General features: G+C 48.5%; 1 long non-coding RNA gene across 1 annotated transcript in view; it reads right to left on the bottom strand.

Moving 5' to 3' along the window:
- Positions 1–881: 881 nt before the first annotated feature.
- Positions 882–15516, bottom strand: part of LOC126037894 (uncharacterized) — a 158716-nt gene continuing 144081 nt past the window's right edge. The window contains exon 3 of the long non-coding RNA XR_007505838.1: positions 882–1121. This is a non-coding gene — a long non-coding RNA (uncharacterized LOC126037894). The remainder of the gene's footprint in view (positions 1122–15516) is intronic.

The following is a 15516-nucleotide window of genomic DNA, read 5'->3' as shown; positions in this document are numbered from 1 at the left end:
CCTCTGAAATGCAACGTCGAAGTATTAAACTTTAATAGCACTAAAGAGGCTGGGGCATGAAACCTTTGATGCACACTCGTAATGGGCAAAGGGAGAAAGAAGCCTTTCAAGCCAGATTTATTTCTGCGCCCTCGGATAGCTGCTGAGACGGGACAGGTCTGGGTTGCAAGGCTCCACCGTCCTTTCTCCTGCCCTCTAGTGCCAGACAGAAAAAATGCATGTAAAGGAAGGAGACCGCGAATTTCTTCTCGTAATGCACTAGCTAAATAGAAGAGGAGGGAGAAAACATTATTTGTAGCTGCATGCTTTGACACTGGTGGAGGGAAAACATGCCACTGTGGTGGGTTGACCCTGGCTGGACACCAGATGCCCACCAAAGCCGCTCTGTCACTCCCCCCTCCTCAGCTGGACAGGGGAGAGAAAATATAACAAAGGGCTCACGGGTCTAGATAAGGACAGGGAGACATCACTCAACCAATTACTGTCATGGGCAAAACAGACTTGACTTAGGGAAAATTAACTTAATTTATTGCCAATCAAATCAGAGTAGGATAATGAGAAATAAAACCAAATCTTAAAGCACCTTCCCCCCACCCCAGTCTCACTCCCAGGCTCAACCCCACTCCTGGTTTTCTCTACCTACCCCGCACAGTGGTGCAGGGGACGGGGAATGGGGGCTGTGGTCAGTTCATCACACGTTGTCTCTGCTGCTCCTTCCTCCTCAGGGGCAGGACTCCTCACTCGTCCCCTGCTCCAGCGTGGGTCCCTTCCACAGGCTGCAGTCCTTCGGGAGCACAGACTGCTCCAGTCTGGGTCCCCCGTGGGGTCACAAGTCCTGCCAGAAAACCTGCTCCGTGGGCTCCTCTCTCCACAGATCCACAGGTCCTGCCAGGAGCCTGCTCCAGCGTGGGCTTCCCACGGGGTCACAGCCTCCTTTGGGCACATCCCCCTGCTCCGGCGTGGGGTCCTCTCTCCCTGGGCTGCAGGTGGAGACCTGCTCCCCCGTGGACCTCCCTGGGCTGCAGGGGGACAGCCTGCCTCACCAGGGTCTTCCCCACGGGCTGCAGGGGAATCTCTGCTCCGGCGCCTGGAGCATCTCCTCCCCCTCCTTCTGCACTGACCTGGGGGTCTGCAGGGTTCTTGCTCTCACATGTTCTCACTCCTCTCTCCAGCTGACGTTGCTGTGTATCCTGCAACTTTTTTCCCTTCTTAAATCTGTTATCCCAGAGGCGCTACCGCTATCGCTGATGGGCTCAGCCTTGGCCAGTGGCAGATCCATCTTAAAGCCAGCTGGTATGGGCTCTGTCGGACACAGGAGAAGCTTCCAGCAGCTTCTCGCTGAAGCCACCCCTGTAACCGCCCCCCCCCCACTACCAAAACCCCACCACACAAACATAGTACAGCCAGAAAAAGTAACGTCATGGAGGCCGCTGTCAGGCGGGGTTTATGGTGCCGTTTGGGAGCCAGCCGCGCCGCCGCAAAGGCCGTGCTGGGGACAGGACATAAAGGTATTGCTCCTGCTGTTGAACTGGACCCAAGCCTGCCAAAAGCGATGGAGAATCCCAGGCAAGGCAGGCACTCACCGCTTCGTGCCGCAGGTCGGGACAGGTGTATCTCTGTAACCACCAGAAGATGTGTCTGTTCCGGTCTCGCAGCTTCCTTTAGATTAAAACCCTGACAAATCTTTGTGCCAAAATGTTTACACCAGGGAAGTGCCTGCTGTTTAACACTTTGAACCTCATTTAATTCACACTTGTTCTTAATCTCTGCCTCTGAACACCACCTCATTGGGCTGAGTCAGACCTGTTACCCTGACTGCTCTTCCAAAAACGTGGTGGGAAAGGCAGCTGCGCTGGGGGAGTGCTCTCAGTGCTGGCGTTTCATTTTGTGTGCTTCTGTGCTTGACATTTTTTTGCTCACCCAAGGTGTAGGGGAAAAGCCATGCTGCTATAATTTCAGAAGCTTCTGTAAAATAGGGGAGCTGTCACCTGCATATTCAGCTGCCAAAAGCAGACAGAGCTCCAGGACATCCCAGGTAAAAACATCAACAGGAGAAGATGTGAAAGGGAGGTAAAGGACTGAACAACAGGGTTGACTGATGCAGTCAAAGGATGATGCTGAGGACCTGGTAAGCCAGCGTGTGGGGCTGGAAATCAATTGCCCCAAGGTGACCGATGCCAAGCAAGCCTAATGACGACTAATGTTGCTGAGCAGGCTTGGTTACCAAATGGACAAGGGGCCCGTGGGAGGACAGGCAGCACTTCCCGAGCCACCGAACAGTGTCGCACCAGCCTCAACTCCCATCAGGCTGCAGCTTTGAAGCTCTAACGTCCTTCTGATGCTCAAGGCAGCACACTGGATGGGGTTCCTCACTGAAAGGGGGAACCCTGACCGAAAGGGCATCCCTCCAAAAGGGCACTGCCCGGGGACACATGAACTCTTCCTCCTTGCATTTCTTTTGTACCCCACTGTTTTTCTCCTGCCTTCCTCCCCTGCTGCTTTGCCTTTCACCTGGGCCAGCGAAGTGAGACCCTGACTCAACCTGTTCGCGGGTGGGACCCATGCAGTCCAGGGGTCTGGCTGCCACTGAAGGCTCCCTTGGAGCTGCCACGGGCACCAACAATATCCTGAAAATGCTGTGTCGCCCCAGTCTTTTTCCATCCTCCCTGTTTTCCTCCTCTGTGCACACCTTGCAGTCACAGAGGAAGCAGTTAGGAGTGACCAGAACCAAGTCTTCTCTCTTGTATTTGTTGCTTGACAAAACATGAGCTTTAAGCCACATCCTCCCTTTGAAAAACCAAGTTATGATTATGTACGTCTCGCCTAACTACTCAATTTCAATTTCAAAATGCTTATTCTTGTTTTTGATCTATTTCTCTTGTGTATCCTAATCAGGATGCTTCGAAACTTTGGCATGAATTTTCCAGTGTGTTAACCTCTCAGCTCCAAGCCCTGCAAGGTAACGAGCTGTTCAGTGTCACAGAGTGAGAAGTTCAGGTTTAAATGGCAGCTTCTCTTGGTCTGTTTATTTGTTCAATTAGTTCCTCACATTCTCCTACAAACAGGACTCCATCCTCACCATAAAAAAGCTTTTTCTTATCTTTCAGTGTAATTTCCTGTGTTTCAGCTTGTGCCCATTGCCTCTCATCCGTTCTCTGGATACCCTGAGGAGATCCTGGCTCTGTCTACTTTACTCCCCCCAGCAGGTATTTATACACACAGATAAGATCCCCCTTCAGTTTCTCTCCTCCAGGCTGAACAGTCCCAGCTCAGGACTGGAGAAAAGATGTAGCAGGAACCACGTAGGTGATGGATAAAGAGCTAGTGACGACTCCATGGGCAGGGTGATGAGGATCTCAGCAGCAGCAGGACCCACCGAGCAGCTGCAAGTCTCACTGATTACGTGAACACCGTAGCCCAAATGCAGCCTCTTCCCTTCCCAGCCCAGCTTGCCCCAGTAGTCACCCATTGGCACCAGGGCTGGAGCGCTCTGGGTGGCTGACGCGCTGGGCCCATCATTGAAATACAAGGAAAGCAAGGGAGAAAGGGAGACGATGGTCCGTGTGTTTCTCTTACAGCGATGATGCGTGTGTTCTTCTTACAGCAACACTGTCCTCCTGGGTTTTATTTTCTGTTTTGTTCTCTTTCACTTCTCATGTCTGTGTTTGCAGAAACCACCCTACAGTTCCTACGTGTAAATAAGTCACCTGTCGAAGTGTCACCTCTCCAGATAAGCCTTCCCGTCCCAAGGTGAACATGCCAGCTCCCCCAAGCCCCACGCCATGCCCTCCACTGCTGCACCCCACGGTGAGCTGTGGAAGCGTGCTGCCCGTTAGAGCCGCACAGCGGGGACCGCACGGCCACAGCCCTTGTTTGCGCACGCTGAGAGCATTGGGTGGTGAGTACAGCAGGGACCTGACGCAGTCCGTGGAAGTAGCCACCTTCCACTGCTTCCACCACCTCTGGTTCCGTCCTTGGTCAGGCCCTGCCTGGGATCTCCTCCTACCTGAGCTAGCTCAGCTGCGTGCCTGCCCCAGCTCTGCAGCAAAGATGCTCCTTCATCCAGCACGGTTTTGCCGACCTGTGCCAGATACACTGAATTAAACCCACCCTACCGTCCATTGCCGCCGGTGCCGATTTGGGATGAGGCCGACTGTCTGCTTCCAAGCTTGGCACCCAGAGGAGCTGCTTGCTGCAGGTGCCCTCGTGCCTGAAATTTCAGCGGCGGGGCCCAATGATGGCTCCATGGCTCCTCTATGTCCCCGGCTGTGCAAAAACATCCCATTCCCTGTAGCCCCGTCCCCGGTGACTCAGATGCTTCGGAGGCAGCGCAGTGCATCAGCTGCCGCAGAGCAGCACTGACAGACGCCGGGGAGAGGAACAGCCAAGAAGAGCCGAGGCACAGCCAGAGGCTCCCAACATGAGACGGCGTTTATTTTTAGAGTGCCGTAGCACTAAGGATATGGCATGAGCCGCTTCCCTCTCGTCACTCTGACGCCATCACCTGCCGCCCACACACCCACTAAGTGGGTTATCGCAGCCCATCAGGCTCCCAGGGGGAGAGGAAGAAAGCAAAAAGGTCACTTCTCATGCCAATAAGTGGCAGAATACATTCAGTGCTGCGGTATTTATTAATGGACTTTATCGTGCTGAAGGTGTCTTGTGCAAGACAACATCTCTCAGGGCTCTGGGATCAGCTATAATTCATCTCTCCCAAATCCATGACAAATCCCAGAGCTACGGCACTTACAGAGGGCTTTCCTCTGTCTCAGCTGATAAACCACTTCCTGTATCCTTGGGTTTTTTCCTGACCTGTCAGTATCCTTTTCTCTCTGCTAGACATTGCTAAAATCACTGTGATCCCAGCTACCATCCCTCTTCTCAGCTGCCTTCTCTGTCATTTTAATTTTCCCACCTGACATATCAAAATTCACACTTGTCTGAGATGCTTATGTGTCCTTTGTGCCACAGTATTTAAAGGGACTCTCAACTGATGTTGTTATCCTCATCTAACACAGGGAAGCAGTGCAAACTGCCCACCCCCACCCCACCCCCCGCCATGCCAGGGAGAGATGAGCAATATGCTCAACAGAGCAGAGACCATCCCAGCCCATCACACCTCAGGGGCACACTTTTCCCTCCTTTCCTGTTTTTCCTTCAGTTAGAGTCAATTCACTGATCCACAGACCTCGGTCCTCCCCAGTCACCAACCTGCATGTTCTTCCAGCACAGAGCTCCTTACTGGGAAGTTTCAGCCCATTCTGTTGCACTTTTCTTGCACATTTTCCTTCCTCCAACTCGCTTTTTAAAATTCTGGCACCAACAAGGCGCTTGCTGAAGTAGCACATCTCTGCTCTTCATCTGCCTAACCATCTGCTTGAGAGAGTGCGGGGCAGGGGGTGTTTCTGCAGAGATTTGTAGACTGAAGGCCAGAAGGAACCAGCATGGTCTAGATCAGCTGCATAATAAATGTCGTAGACAATCAGGCAACAGATCCCACAGCAAGTCCTTTATCACTCTGCACTATCCCTGACCAGTGAAAACTCAGCCCTCCTGCTTCTTTTTTTTATTTTATAAAATAGCATTAATTACAGTATTTTTTGTACTGTGAAAACATGTAACTTTACAGGGAGAGGACAGCTGAGGTTTGGAAATCTTAATGACCAGATTTGGGAAGACTGCAAAGTCTCAGGTGAGCAGCAGTTATTCAGGTACATGTACACAGTGACCTAGCATTTTAAGCTTGCACGGTTTGATTAGAAAATAATTCTATCCCATAAACCATGTTGAAATGCCTAAATGTTTTGTTCCAGTGAATAATGATACCTGTCTCCTCAGGGAGAGCTACAACAGCCTGGAGCTGGTGCTGAAGTTAATCCCTTGCATAAACCCAAAGCAGTGTAACGGCAACCTCCTACTCATGCCCGCCCAAACCCTGTTGGGAGAAGCCCCAAAAATACCTGTTGCAGCAGGAATGAATGCCACCTCACCATCCAGCCCATGGCTTACAAGCCCCATGACTAAAGTTACCCCAGAGAGGTCTCTGCAGCTACTGATCCTGGGTAGCTCTACACCCACAAGCACAGATCTAGCTTTGCTCCCAGCCATCAAAAAGCTGTCATTTCAGCTCACTTAACGTGGAAACATGATCACCATTCCTTAGCCTCAGGAGACTGAAGAAACTAAAAAAACCTTAACCTAGATGGAAGGCTGCTATGCTCTATTCCCAGCCAAGGGATACACGACAACACAGGGGTGTTTGTCCAATCCTAGCTCTACTAGGTGCCCTACACATCTCCATTTTAATCCTGCTTTCCGGTAACACTGCCAGAAACAGGGAGGACTAAAGCCTCCTCACCCCGCAGCCATAACCAGCAGACTCTTATTTGGCCCTGGCAATAAGCTAGCTCTTACTAGCTCAAGTCAGATCTCCCAGCAAGTCTTCTTGAAAGCCTAATTATAGCCCAGATCACCAAAAATAACATTAGCCTGGAGAGGTCTGGAAATTCCCTCCTCGGTGTCAGAAAATAGCCAAAGCTGAAGCCCAGCAGCATGGGTCTAACCTCTACTCCAGAGCCTGAGGTAGGATTGGGGGGGGGTGATTTAATCAGCCAGTTGTCTCCCTAAATAAAGGGCAAGAGAAGCTAATAGATGTAAACTCATTAAAAATGTGCACGAAAGTATTAATTTTCTTTGTATTTGTAAAAACAGTCTTTTAGTCAAAGAATTGGTGCTTCCTTCTTAAAATATCAGTAAAGCTTCCCCAGTACAGGCTAAGCCTCTTTAACAAAAGGCAGTGTGATACATGGTGTTCGTTTAGATATCTACACATGAGAACATACTGCAGGCATCTCTGTGAAGTGCTTCATGAAATGATTTTTTGTATCACTAACGACAAACAGCTTTGGCATCTCTCTGGGTAGAAGCTGACATCTTGCGGATAGTTCACTTGGGCCTCCCATGGAGAAGAACATTGAGAAGCAACACATAGAGCTCTCCACCGCAAGCCAGTGGGAGAAGGCTGGTGTGCCAGGCTGCTATGCAATTTATGTCCAAGAATATTTGTGTAACTGGACAATCTCTTAAATACTGTAAAATATGAAAGGATCCTTCAAATCCTTATCTGCAGATTTCTTGCTTAGTAAAAAAACACATTGCCCATGGTCAAAGAGAATTGGCACTGATAATTTAGTATTTAATATCATATTTAGTAATTTTAAGAATCAACGTACTCTAAATAGCATGGCAATTTCCTAGCTCTGGCAAATCCCTTTTTTTTAAGGATTGCCTTAAGTAGAAGTAGAGTGGTTGAGAGACACGAAGTTGATTTAGCAACATTGGTGGCTATTTCTTTTGAAAGACACTCTCCTGAAAGAATACTGCTTTCTCTCCAGACCTTTTGGCTTAGACTCACAGTTACCACCAGGGAACAGGCAATGTGCAGCAATTGACCCCATGTAAGCTCTTTGTCTCTATCAAATACAAGCTTATTTGAGTTAGTTTGGCCCTCTTTTGTACAGTCCTAAACCAGTGCTGAGAGCAAGAAACAGCAGATGCATCCAGATGATTTCCTTTGAACAGAGCAGCTGAGCCACATCTCAATGACTAAGTTCAGATAAATTGAGTCATCAGATGCCCACTTAAGACAAATTAGTTTAGAATGGCTACGCTGCATTTGTCAATGGTTTAATGCACTAGAAGTGTATTTATAAGACAGGGCTAATTTCCTAGTCTGTGAAGAAGAACACTTTGAGAAAGCAACTGCTCCATCTAGCAAAGTATTCTCAGATGCAGTCAAAAAGGCATTTGGAACGTTACTTTACTATGATACATCTTTGGCCAAGAGTCACTCTTAAGGTTGAAGAAATACGGTCTTTGGTTTTTATAATACATACAGCTGAAATAAGTGCCAAAACACTGAAGACGACATAAATCATGCTGTACAAGTTCTCTGCTTCTTCTCTTTGACCAGATTAAATAGCAACTGAAATGCAAACCAGCACTACTATTATATTACTTTTTATACACCGGATTTTAAAATGCCAACAGGGAATGATTCTCTTACTTCAGTGTCATCTGTATTGGGTTTGTGTGGCAAGGTTTTGGTAGTGGGGGGGTTACAGGGGTGGCTTCAGTGAGAAGCTGCTGGAAGCTTCCCCTGTGTCCGACAGAGCCAATGCCAGCCAGCTCCAAGACGGACCCGCTGCTGGACAAGGCTGAGCCCATCAGCAACAGTGGTAGTGCCTCTGGGAGAACAGATTTAAGAAGGGAAACCTGCAGCAGAGAGAGGAGTGGGATGAGAGAGCACTAACCCTGCAGACCCCCAGGTCAGTGAAGCAGGAGGGGGAGGAGATGCTCCAGGCGCCGGAGCAGAGATTCCCCTGCAGCCCGTGGGGAAGACCCTGGTGAGGCAGGCTGTCCCCCTGCAGCCCAGGGAGGTCCACGGGGGAGCAGGTCTCCACCTGCAGCCCGGGGAGAGAGGACCCCACGCCGAAGCAGGTGGGTGCCCAAGGGAGGCTGTGACCCCGTGGGAAGCCCACGCTGGAGCAGGCTCCTGGCAGGACCTGTGGAGGGAGGAGCCCACGCTGGAGCAGGTTTTCTGGCCGGACTTGTGACCCTGCGGGGGACCCACGCTGGAGCAGTGGGAAGGACCCACGTTGGAGAAGTTCATGGACAACTGTCTCCGGTGGGAGGGATCCCACGGTGGAGCAGGGGATGAGTGAGGAGTCCCGCCCCTGAGGAGGAAGGAGCGGCAGAGACGACGTGCGAGGAACTGACCCCAAACCCCATTCCCCGTCCCCCTGCACTGCTGTGGGGTGAGGTAGAAAAAAACAGGAGTGGGGTTGAGCCTGGGAAGGAGGGAGGGGTGGGGGGAAGGTGTTTTAAGATTTGGTTTTATTTCTCATCACCCTACTCTGATTGGATTGGTAATAAATTAAACTAATTTCCCCAAGATGAGTCTGTTTTGCCTGTGATGGTAATTGGTGAGTGATCTCTCCCTGTCCTTATCTCGACCTGTGAGCCTTTTGGTCTGTTTTCTCTCCCCTGTCCAGCTGAGGGGAGGAGTGACAGAGCGGCTTTGGTGGGCACCTGGTGTCCAGCCAGGGTCAACCCACCCCATCAGCAAAGCATCTCACTTGAGCCAGCGCTGTTTGCAAGAGACATTAAAAAAAATGCAGCCATTTTTGCCAGTGGCAGGGTCAGCAGGAACAGGCTGGTGGGGCAGCAGGTCAGCTCGACCGGCCAGCCTGTGCAATCTCCCTGCATTGCTGGCCACGGTGCTCTGCTGCTGCTGGCACACAGGGGTGTGCGGTGTATTGAAACCCTCCTCGCAGCAAAAGGAACAAAAGCCTCATTCTTCCGGACTGTAAATTTCTTCAGCTTTTCCCCGTCTGTCCTTCCCTTTGCCCCTGCTCATGCCCTGTTCAGACTCCTTCCCTGTGTCCCAGGGTGGCCAGCTGAAGGGGAATAGGGGAGGAGGCTGGGAGCAGGGTAGGACAGGACAACACTGGACTAGATTGCTTGGGAAGGTAGTTTCCATTGTAGAAACAAAATAAACATAATAAATCATCTGTCTAGCATGGAGGGAACAAAAGCAAGGCAATAGACTAATTTCCTGAAGGCTCTTCTAGACTTTTTTTCCCTATTACACTGAGACGGCAATCCATACTTTCAAAAATTTACTGTCTCATAATAGCAGCCACTGGGTACAAGAAAAAACCCAAACAACAAGTACTTATCAACTTTGAGAAGCAGTGATCAGGGTTATAAGCAGCCACTGTGACTTACTTCAGACTTCGTCAAATGTTACACAACCTCTTAAAAGAAGGGGACTTCAGAAATTTTCTAAGTCTCCAGTTATGCAAAAGCAAGAGACAACTAGAATTATTCTCCTTTGCTTGGAAAACCGCTGGAAGGTAGACCGCAGCTAGAGTATTGGGTCCAGTTTTGGGCCCCGATAAAAGGAAAACCATCAGCAAACTGGAGCCAGTTCAGAGGAGATCACCAGGGTGGCTGGGGCTGGAGCACTTGCCATGGGCAGTGAGGCTGAGGGAGCTGGGACTGGTCAGCCTGGAGATGGGATGGCTTTGGGGAAACTTACCTGCAGCCCCCCCATACCTATAGGGAGCCATCAAGGAAACAGAACTGGACTCTGTACAGCAGGGCAGAGGGAGGATGAGAGGGAAGGGTTTAAGAAAAAACTCCTTTCCCATAAGGACAGTCAAACATTGGCACAGATTGCCCAGAGCGGTTGTGCAGTCTCCATCCTTGGAGGTTTTCAAGACCCAACTGGGTAATGCCATAAGAAACCTGCTCTGATCCCCCTTTGAGCAAGATGTTGGACCAAAGACCTCATGAGATCCCTTCAGACCAGAATTACTCTATGTTTCTATAGTTTTTACTGAATCTGCATCTAGGAAAAGATTTAACCGCAAATCCAAAACATGCTATGAGTTGCAGCTGCTTCCAAACAAAGACTATCAATTAACTGTCATTCAGGCCACTAAAAATGTGCTATGTAGTTTTAAATTAATAAAGAATTGTATCACTTGGCTATTTTCATGTGTGAAATTGAGTTCACAGATCAAGACATCCAGCTACAGGTGTCTACACAAACTGTGTATATGTGTGTCCTCATATTTCACTGGAGCCTGAAGAGCTACTTAAGCTGATCAAGATGCAGGATCAAAATTCAGCTGATGAAGATGCAGATGAACAGCTCTCCAGGCTCCATTGCCTATTGATCTGATCTCCACGGACGAAGCAGACAATTCAATTTATGTACATCCGCAAGCTGAGTCCCAACCACTGCCTAGTAGTTTATAACTTAATTTCTGCATATTACATACACATTCCTTGCTCTTTTATGCTGTATTAGCAGACAACAGCCTAACACAATCTCCCATTTAACTGCTTACAGGGCTATTCTAGTGTCATTTGCTTGGGATTTTTTACCATGCTGAGCTCAGTCTGACTTGGCAGCTGTTGGTTAGGGATGGAAAGACATTGTAAGAAGCAGAGGAGACCAACAAAACTTTTTATACCTCTCAGTGAAGAAGTGACTTGCAGTCATGGTGCTCACATCTCCTACAGTCACCTGGCTAAGCCTGGTGCAAAGCACATCATTTCCCCTGCACTCTGCTTTGTTTCTGTTTTCTGGACAGTACCTTTTATTTATTTTTAAACCACCAGTTCTTACAGAAATAGAATCAAGCCAGAAAACATGTAGGTGTCCCTGGAAATGCTGCCAAACACCTGAAGGTGGTTGTGGAGCACCCCATTAGTGCTGCTGAATCAGCAGGATTGCCCATGGCCTGAGGACCCACAGACAAACATGTCCTGACAGGACATGCTCGAAGAACTTGGAAGGCACAGGGAGATCCCCATCTGCATGTAAGCATCATGTCACACTAGCAAGACTCTATGACTGCTTGGTATCTATTTGGTAATGACAGTGGCAGATGCTGCCATAAACCACCAGCATCTTCTGTCAGTCCTTGGCCCTACCTATCCATGGCATTGCTTTTTGTTACCTTTGTTCCTAAAAGGGCAATAATGGCAAATGTTGTAAACTGGTCAATAGTCAGAATTTGGACCAGTTACCCAAGTTCCATTTTGACATGCAAGTGGAACAGCTAGATGGAATTTGGGGAAATATTATGGGAACGTTACCATTTTCTGTAGAAATTTGAGTTCTTGTTCAAATTTGGTCATTCAATTTAGATGCTTTAAAACAAGCTATTAAATAATATAGTCTTCAGAAGATTTCACCTTTATGATACGTTTGTTGATGGCTTTGAAAGACAGTTAATAAAATGCATCAAGTATGAACTGTTATTTCACAACATGACAGGAAAAAACCCAACCCACATTGAAAACTGTCTGCTAATAAACCAGAGCAAAGGAGCTGAACTTCATCTCCAAGGGGCTCTGCATGAAGATCTAACAGTGGTTCTCACTGGGGATTAGACTGCTCAATGAACAGTATGATCTGAATTTTTCTATCAACAACTAAGCCAAAGCAAGACTCTCTCCCTTCCCAGCTAGCAGCTGGGTCACAAAATCCCAGACCAGTTGAGGTTGGCAGGGACCTCTGGAGATCATCCTGTCTGAACCCCTGCTCAAAGCAGGGGCAGGCAGAGCAGGGGAATCGGGGTTGTGTCAGGTGAGAATTTGAGTATTTCCATGGATGGAGACCCTACAACCTCTCTGGGCAACCTGCACCAGTGTTCAATTGCCCTTAGAGCAAAAAAGGCGTTTCTTCTGCCTGAACAGATTTCCCTGTTTCAGTTTGTGCCCATTGTCTCTTGCACTGTCACCGGGCACCACCGAGAAGAGTCTGTCTCCATCGTCTTTAGTCCCCCCATCAGGTATTTGTACACATGAGTAAGATCTCCCTGAGCTGTCTCTTCTCCAGATTGAACAGTCCCAGCTTTCACAGACTCTCTTTGTATGACAGGCGCTCCAAATCCCTTAATCATCTTCACAGCCCTTCACTGGACTCACTTCAGTATGTCCATGACTTTATTGGACTGGGGAGCCCAGCACTGGACCCAGCACCCCAGGTGTGGCCTCACCAGTGCTGAGCAGAGGGGAAGGATCACCTCCCTCGACCTGGTGGCAATGCTCCTGCTCCTGCTGCCCAGGACGCTGTTGGCCTTCTGTACTGTGAGGGCACGTTGCTGGCTCATGTCCAATTTGTTGCCCACCTGGACCCCCTAGGTCCTTTTCTGCAAAGCTGCTTTGCAGCTGGTGACCCCCCAGATATATGGGGTTATTCCTCACCAGCTGCAGGACTTTGCATGTCCCTTTGTTGAACTTCGTAAGGTTTCTTTTGGCACATTTCTCCAGCCTGTCAAGATCACCAAGCCTACAACATTCAGGTCAACAAAATGAACCTTTGGTGTATCATAGCCAGCAATACAATAGATAAACATCAGCAACTCACCCTCTTACAGTTAAAGACCAACCTTCGATAGAAACTACAGCTTGAAGTTACAGGAAAAGGGTAAGTACCTCTGGTTTCAGACAATTCTACGTCATTTGATGCAGAAGAGGCAGAGACTTTTCACACCAAAACACTGCTAATATCTTCTGCATCTTAGGATGTCAGAACCACTGAAACAGCAGCGCCTGCCACAGCTGAACGGTGAAGCATGCAGCGCACTGTCTGCATGACTTGCTAAGGCCGGCTCTGCTGTACTTCCCTACCTTCCCATTCTGGAACCACTTGTGGTACCTATATCTCCTTTTCCATGTCAGAACTAAAAACCAGTTCCAAAGAGCATCTCTTGTTTTTTTTTGATTTTCAAGCTCAATGTACATTAAACCCAGTACCTAACTAACTTCCATGTGTCCAACCCAGTGTGGCTGCCTTCAGATTTTCTAGGCTAAGATGAAAGTGTGCATCAGTACACAGGATGGCAGCCAGCATGGCTGAGCTTAGGTCTCCATGGGAAGAGCTAATTCAAACAAAAAGTAAAATTCAGAGGTTTATCTGAAACAGCATTTGCTACCAAGGAAGCATTTGATTGCTAGTCCCAGCAATCAAATTCCCTGAGAAAATCACTCCAGCACATCCGTCACTTCAGTGTCTACTGTCTGAATCAACAGGTCTCTCCAGCGCTTATTTGCCATAGCTTCAAAGGCAGACATCTTCCCTCAGTACCACCATGAGTCACGCTACAGAAGATGGAGCTAGCACTTGCCGGTGTGCTGAAAAGACACAGATTCCAGCAAACATAGAAATGAAGAACGCAGTATCTGACAAACGCCATAAACCCAGCGACAGCTATAAATATTCAAAGATAGAGCATACTGTTTTGGAATTTATTGTATACATAATAGTTTGGGAACCTAGAGACTAAGAACTGACACATAGCAAGATAATCCTCTTTTGAGTACCAAATTTGCTCTAACAAGTGGGACAAAAAAAATAAAACTCCAGCGAACCGAAATGTTCCAAAATGCTGAGCCTATTGTATTTCTGAAAATAGGTGTATTTCTTAGGAGCAGGGATCAACAGCCGCCGTCTTCCACAAGCAATGCAGCTCTCAAGAGTGAGAGCACTGAATCACTAAAGGAGAAGGAGAAGAATATACCAGGAGAGGGAAAATGACTAAAAAAATCTTACACATGCTCTTTCTAAAGAGAAACAAGATAGAAACGACATTCCTCCTTGCGGAGGAGTAAGAAACTGTGTCAGCAAGGCTAGCCAGACACCGCAGATCCCCGAGAAGCATCATCTAGGAAACAGGCCTTCTCCCCCAGAGAACCTATTTAACTGCCCATCTCCAAAATCTCTGTTCCCACCACAGAGCGCATCCTGCCACCCTCCTGTCCCGGCAAGGCCCGTGGCTGCCTCCCACGCCACGCCGGGCTGGATGGTGGGAGCTGCGAGCCGCTGCAGCATCGAGAGCCAGCTCTGCTGCACGAGCTGCACACTAGCATCCAAAGCCCAAACTACGTACGTTGAAGTCGGAGACACAGAAGCAAGAGCAATGAAGGTTTCTCACATGTGCTACAGCCTACGAACTGTAGTTCTTGGAAAACACTCCCAACCTTGGAGAGGAGTCAGTCAGGCTAGACCTGCTGAACCTTGCTCACTTGTTCTGCCTGGGCTGACATCTCAAGCTGCACGTAGAGCACGCATACGACTTCGCCTCCAGTTTTGGAAGACTAATATTAGACACGTTTCATTAGGTATCAATAATTCCTTCCACGTAGATTTCACAGATCTTTCCAGCTTTGGTATGTTTTACAACTCTAAATTCATCCATTTAGCCCTCCTTCCTCAGAGCATCCTTAGCCATGGCAGATTTACTGCTCAGCAGACACCATCTGCCTACAGTAAATGGAATGTAAAGCTATCAGACTGCAGGATGGTTTCCGCACCATACGTGCGTAACACAAGCACACAAAGCAATTTGCTCTTCAAACTGATGAGAAATTAAGAGGGATTAGGCGGCGGTTTTCTCTTAGACTCCCTTCCCCAAGCACATACATGTTTTGCCCTCCATTTTGCAAAACAGTGAACTGCTCCCAAACCAGTTGTGACAAGTCAATGCACAAAGACTCCTGAGAGTTATCACCATGAGACAAGAGTCAAGATTTAGCACGTTTACAGCTTGTACCTCAGAATAACCAGAAAGGCTAAAGCAAAAACCAGACCTTTTCTCCTCTCTTTTTCCCATTGTGAAAATAAGGCTCAAAAGTGACCAAGCTTGATGAGTTGGGTCATGCCCACCTGAGCAAGCAAGGCTACAGTTAAGCCAAAACTTTTTACCTTCCATTCCTCATAAGCTAGTTGTACAAATACTCAGTTTGCTTCAGCTGCTGCCCCTCCTCCATTCTGCTGATGGTACGACAAGAGCTTCTGATCCATTCCTCTTTCTCGGTTACTTTTCAGACAGGGCAACGTGCTGACGCGAGGGAGCCGACGGACAGAAGGACACGGCCCAGCTCAGGTAGGCCAGCCTCTTCACAGCATTTTTGTGCTTATTTGGCATAACAGTT

The sequence above is a fragment of the Accipiter gentilis genome, chromosome 4 (genome assembly GCF_929443795.1).
Source record: "Accipiter gentilis chromosome 4, bAccGen1.1, whole genome shotgun sequence".
NCBI classification, from domain to species: domain Eukaryota; kingdom Metazoa; phylum Chordata; class Aves; order Accipitriformes; family Accipitridae; genus Astur; species Astur gentilis.
The sequence above is the reverse complement of the archived record's forward strand: the minus strand, read 5'-3'. Positions and strand labels throughout refer to the sequence as shown.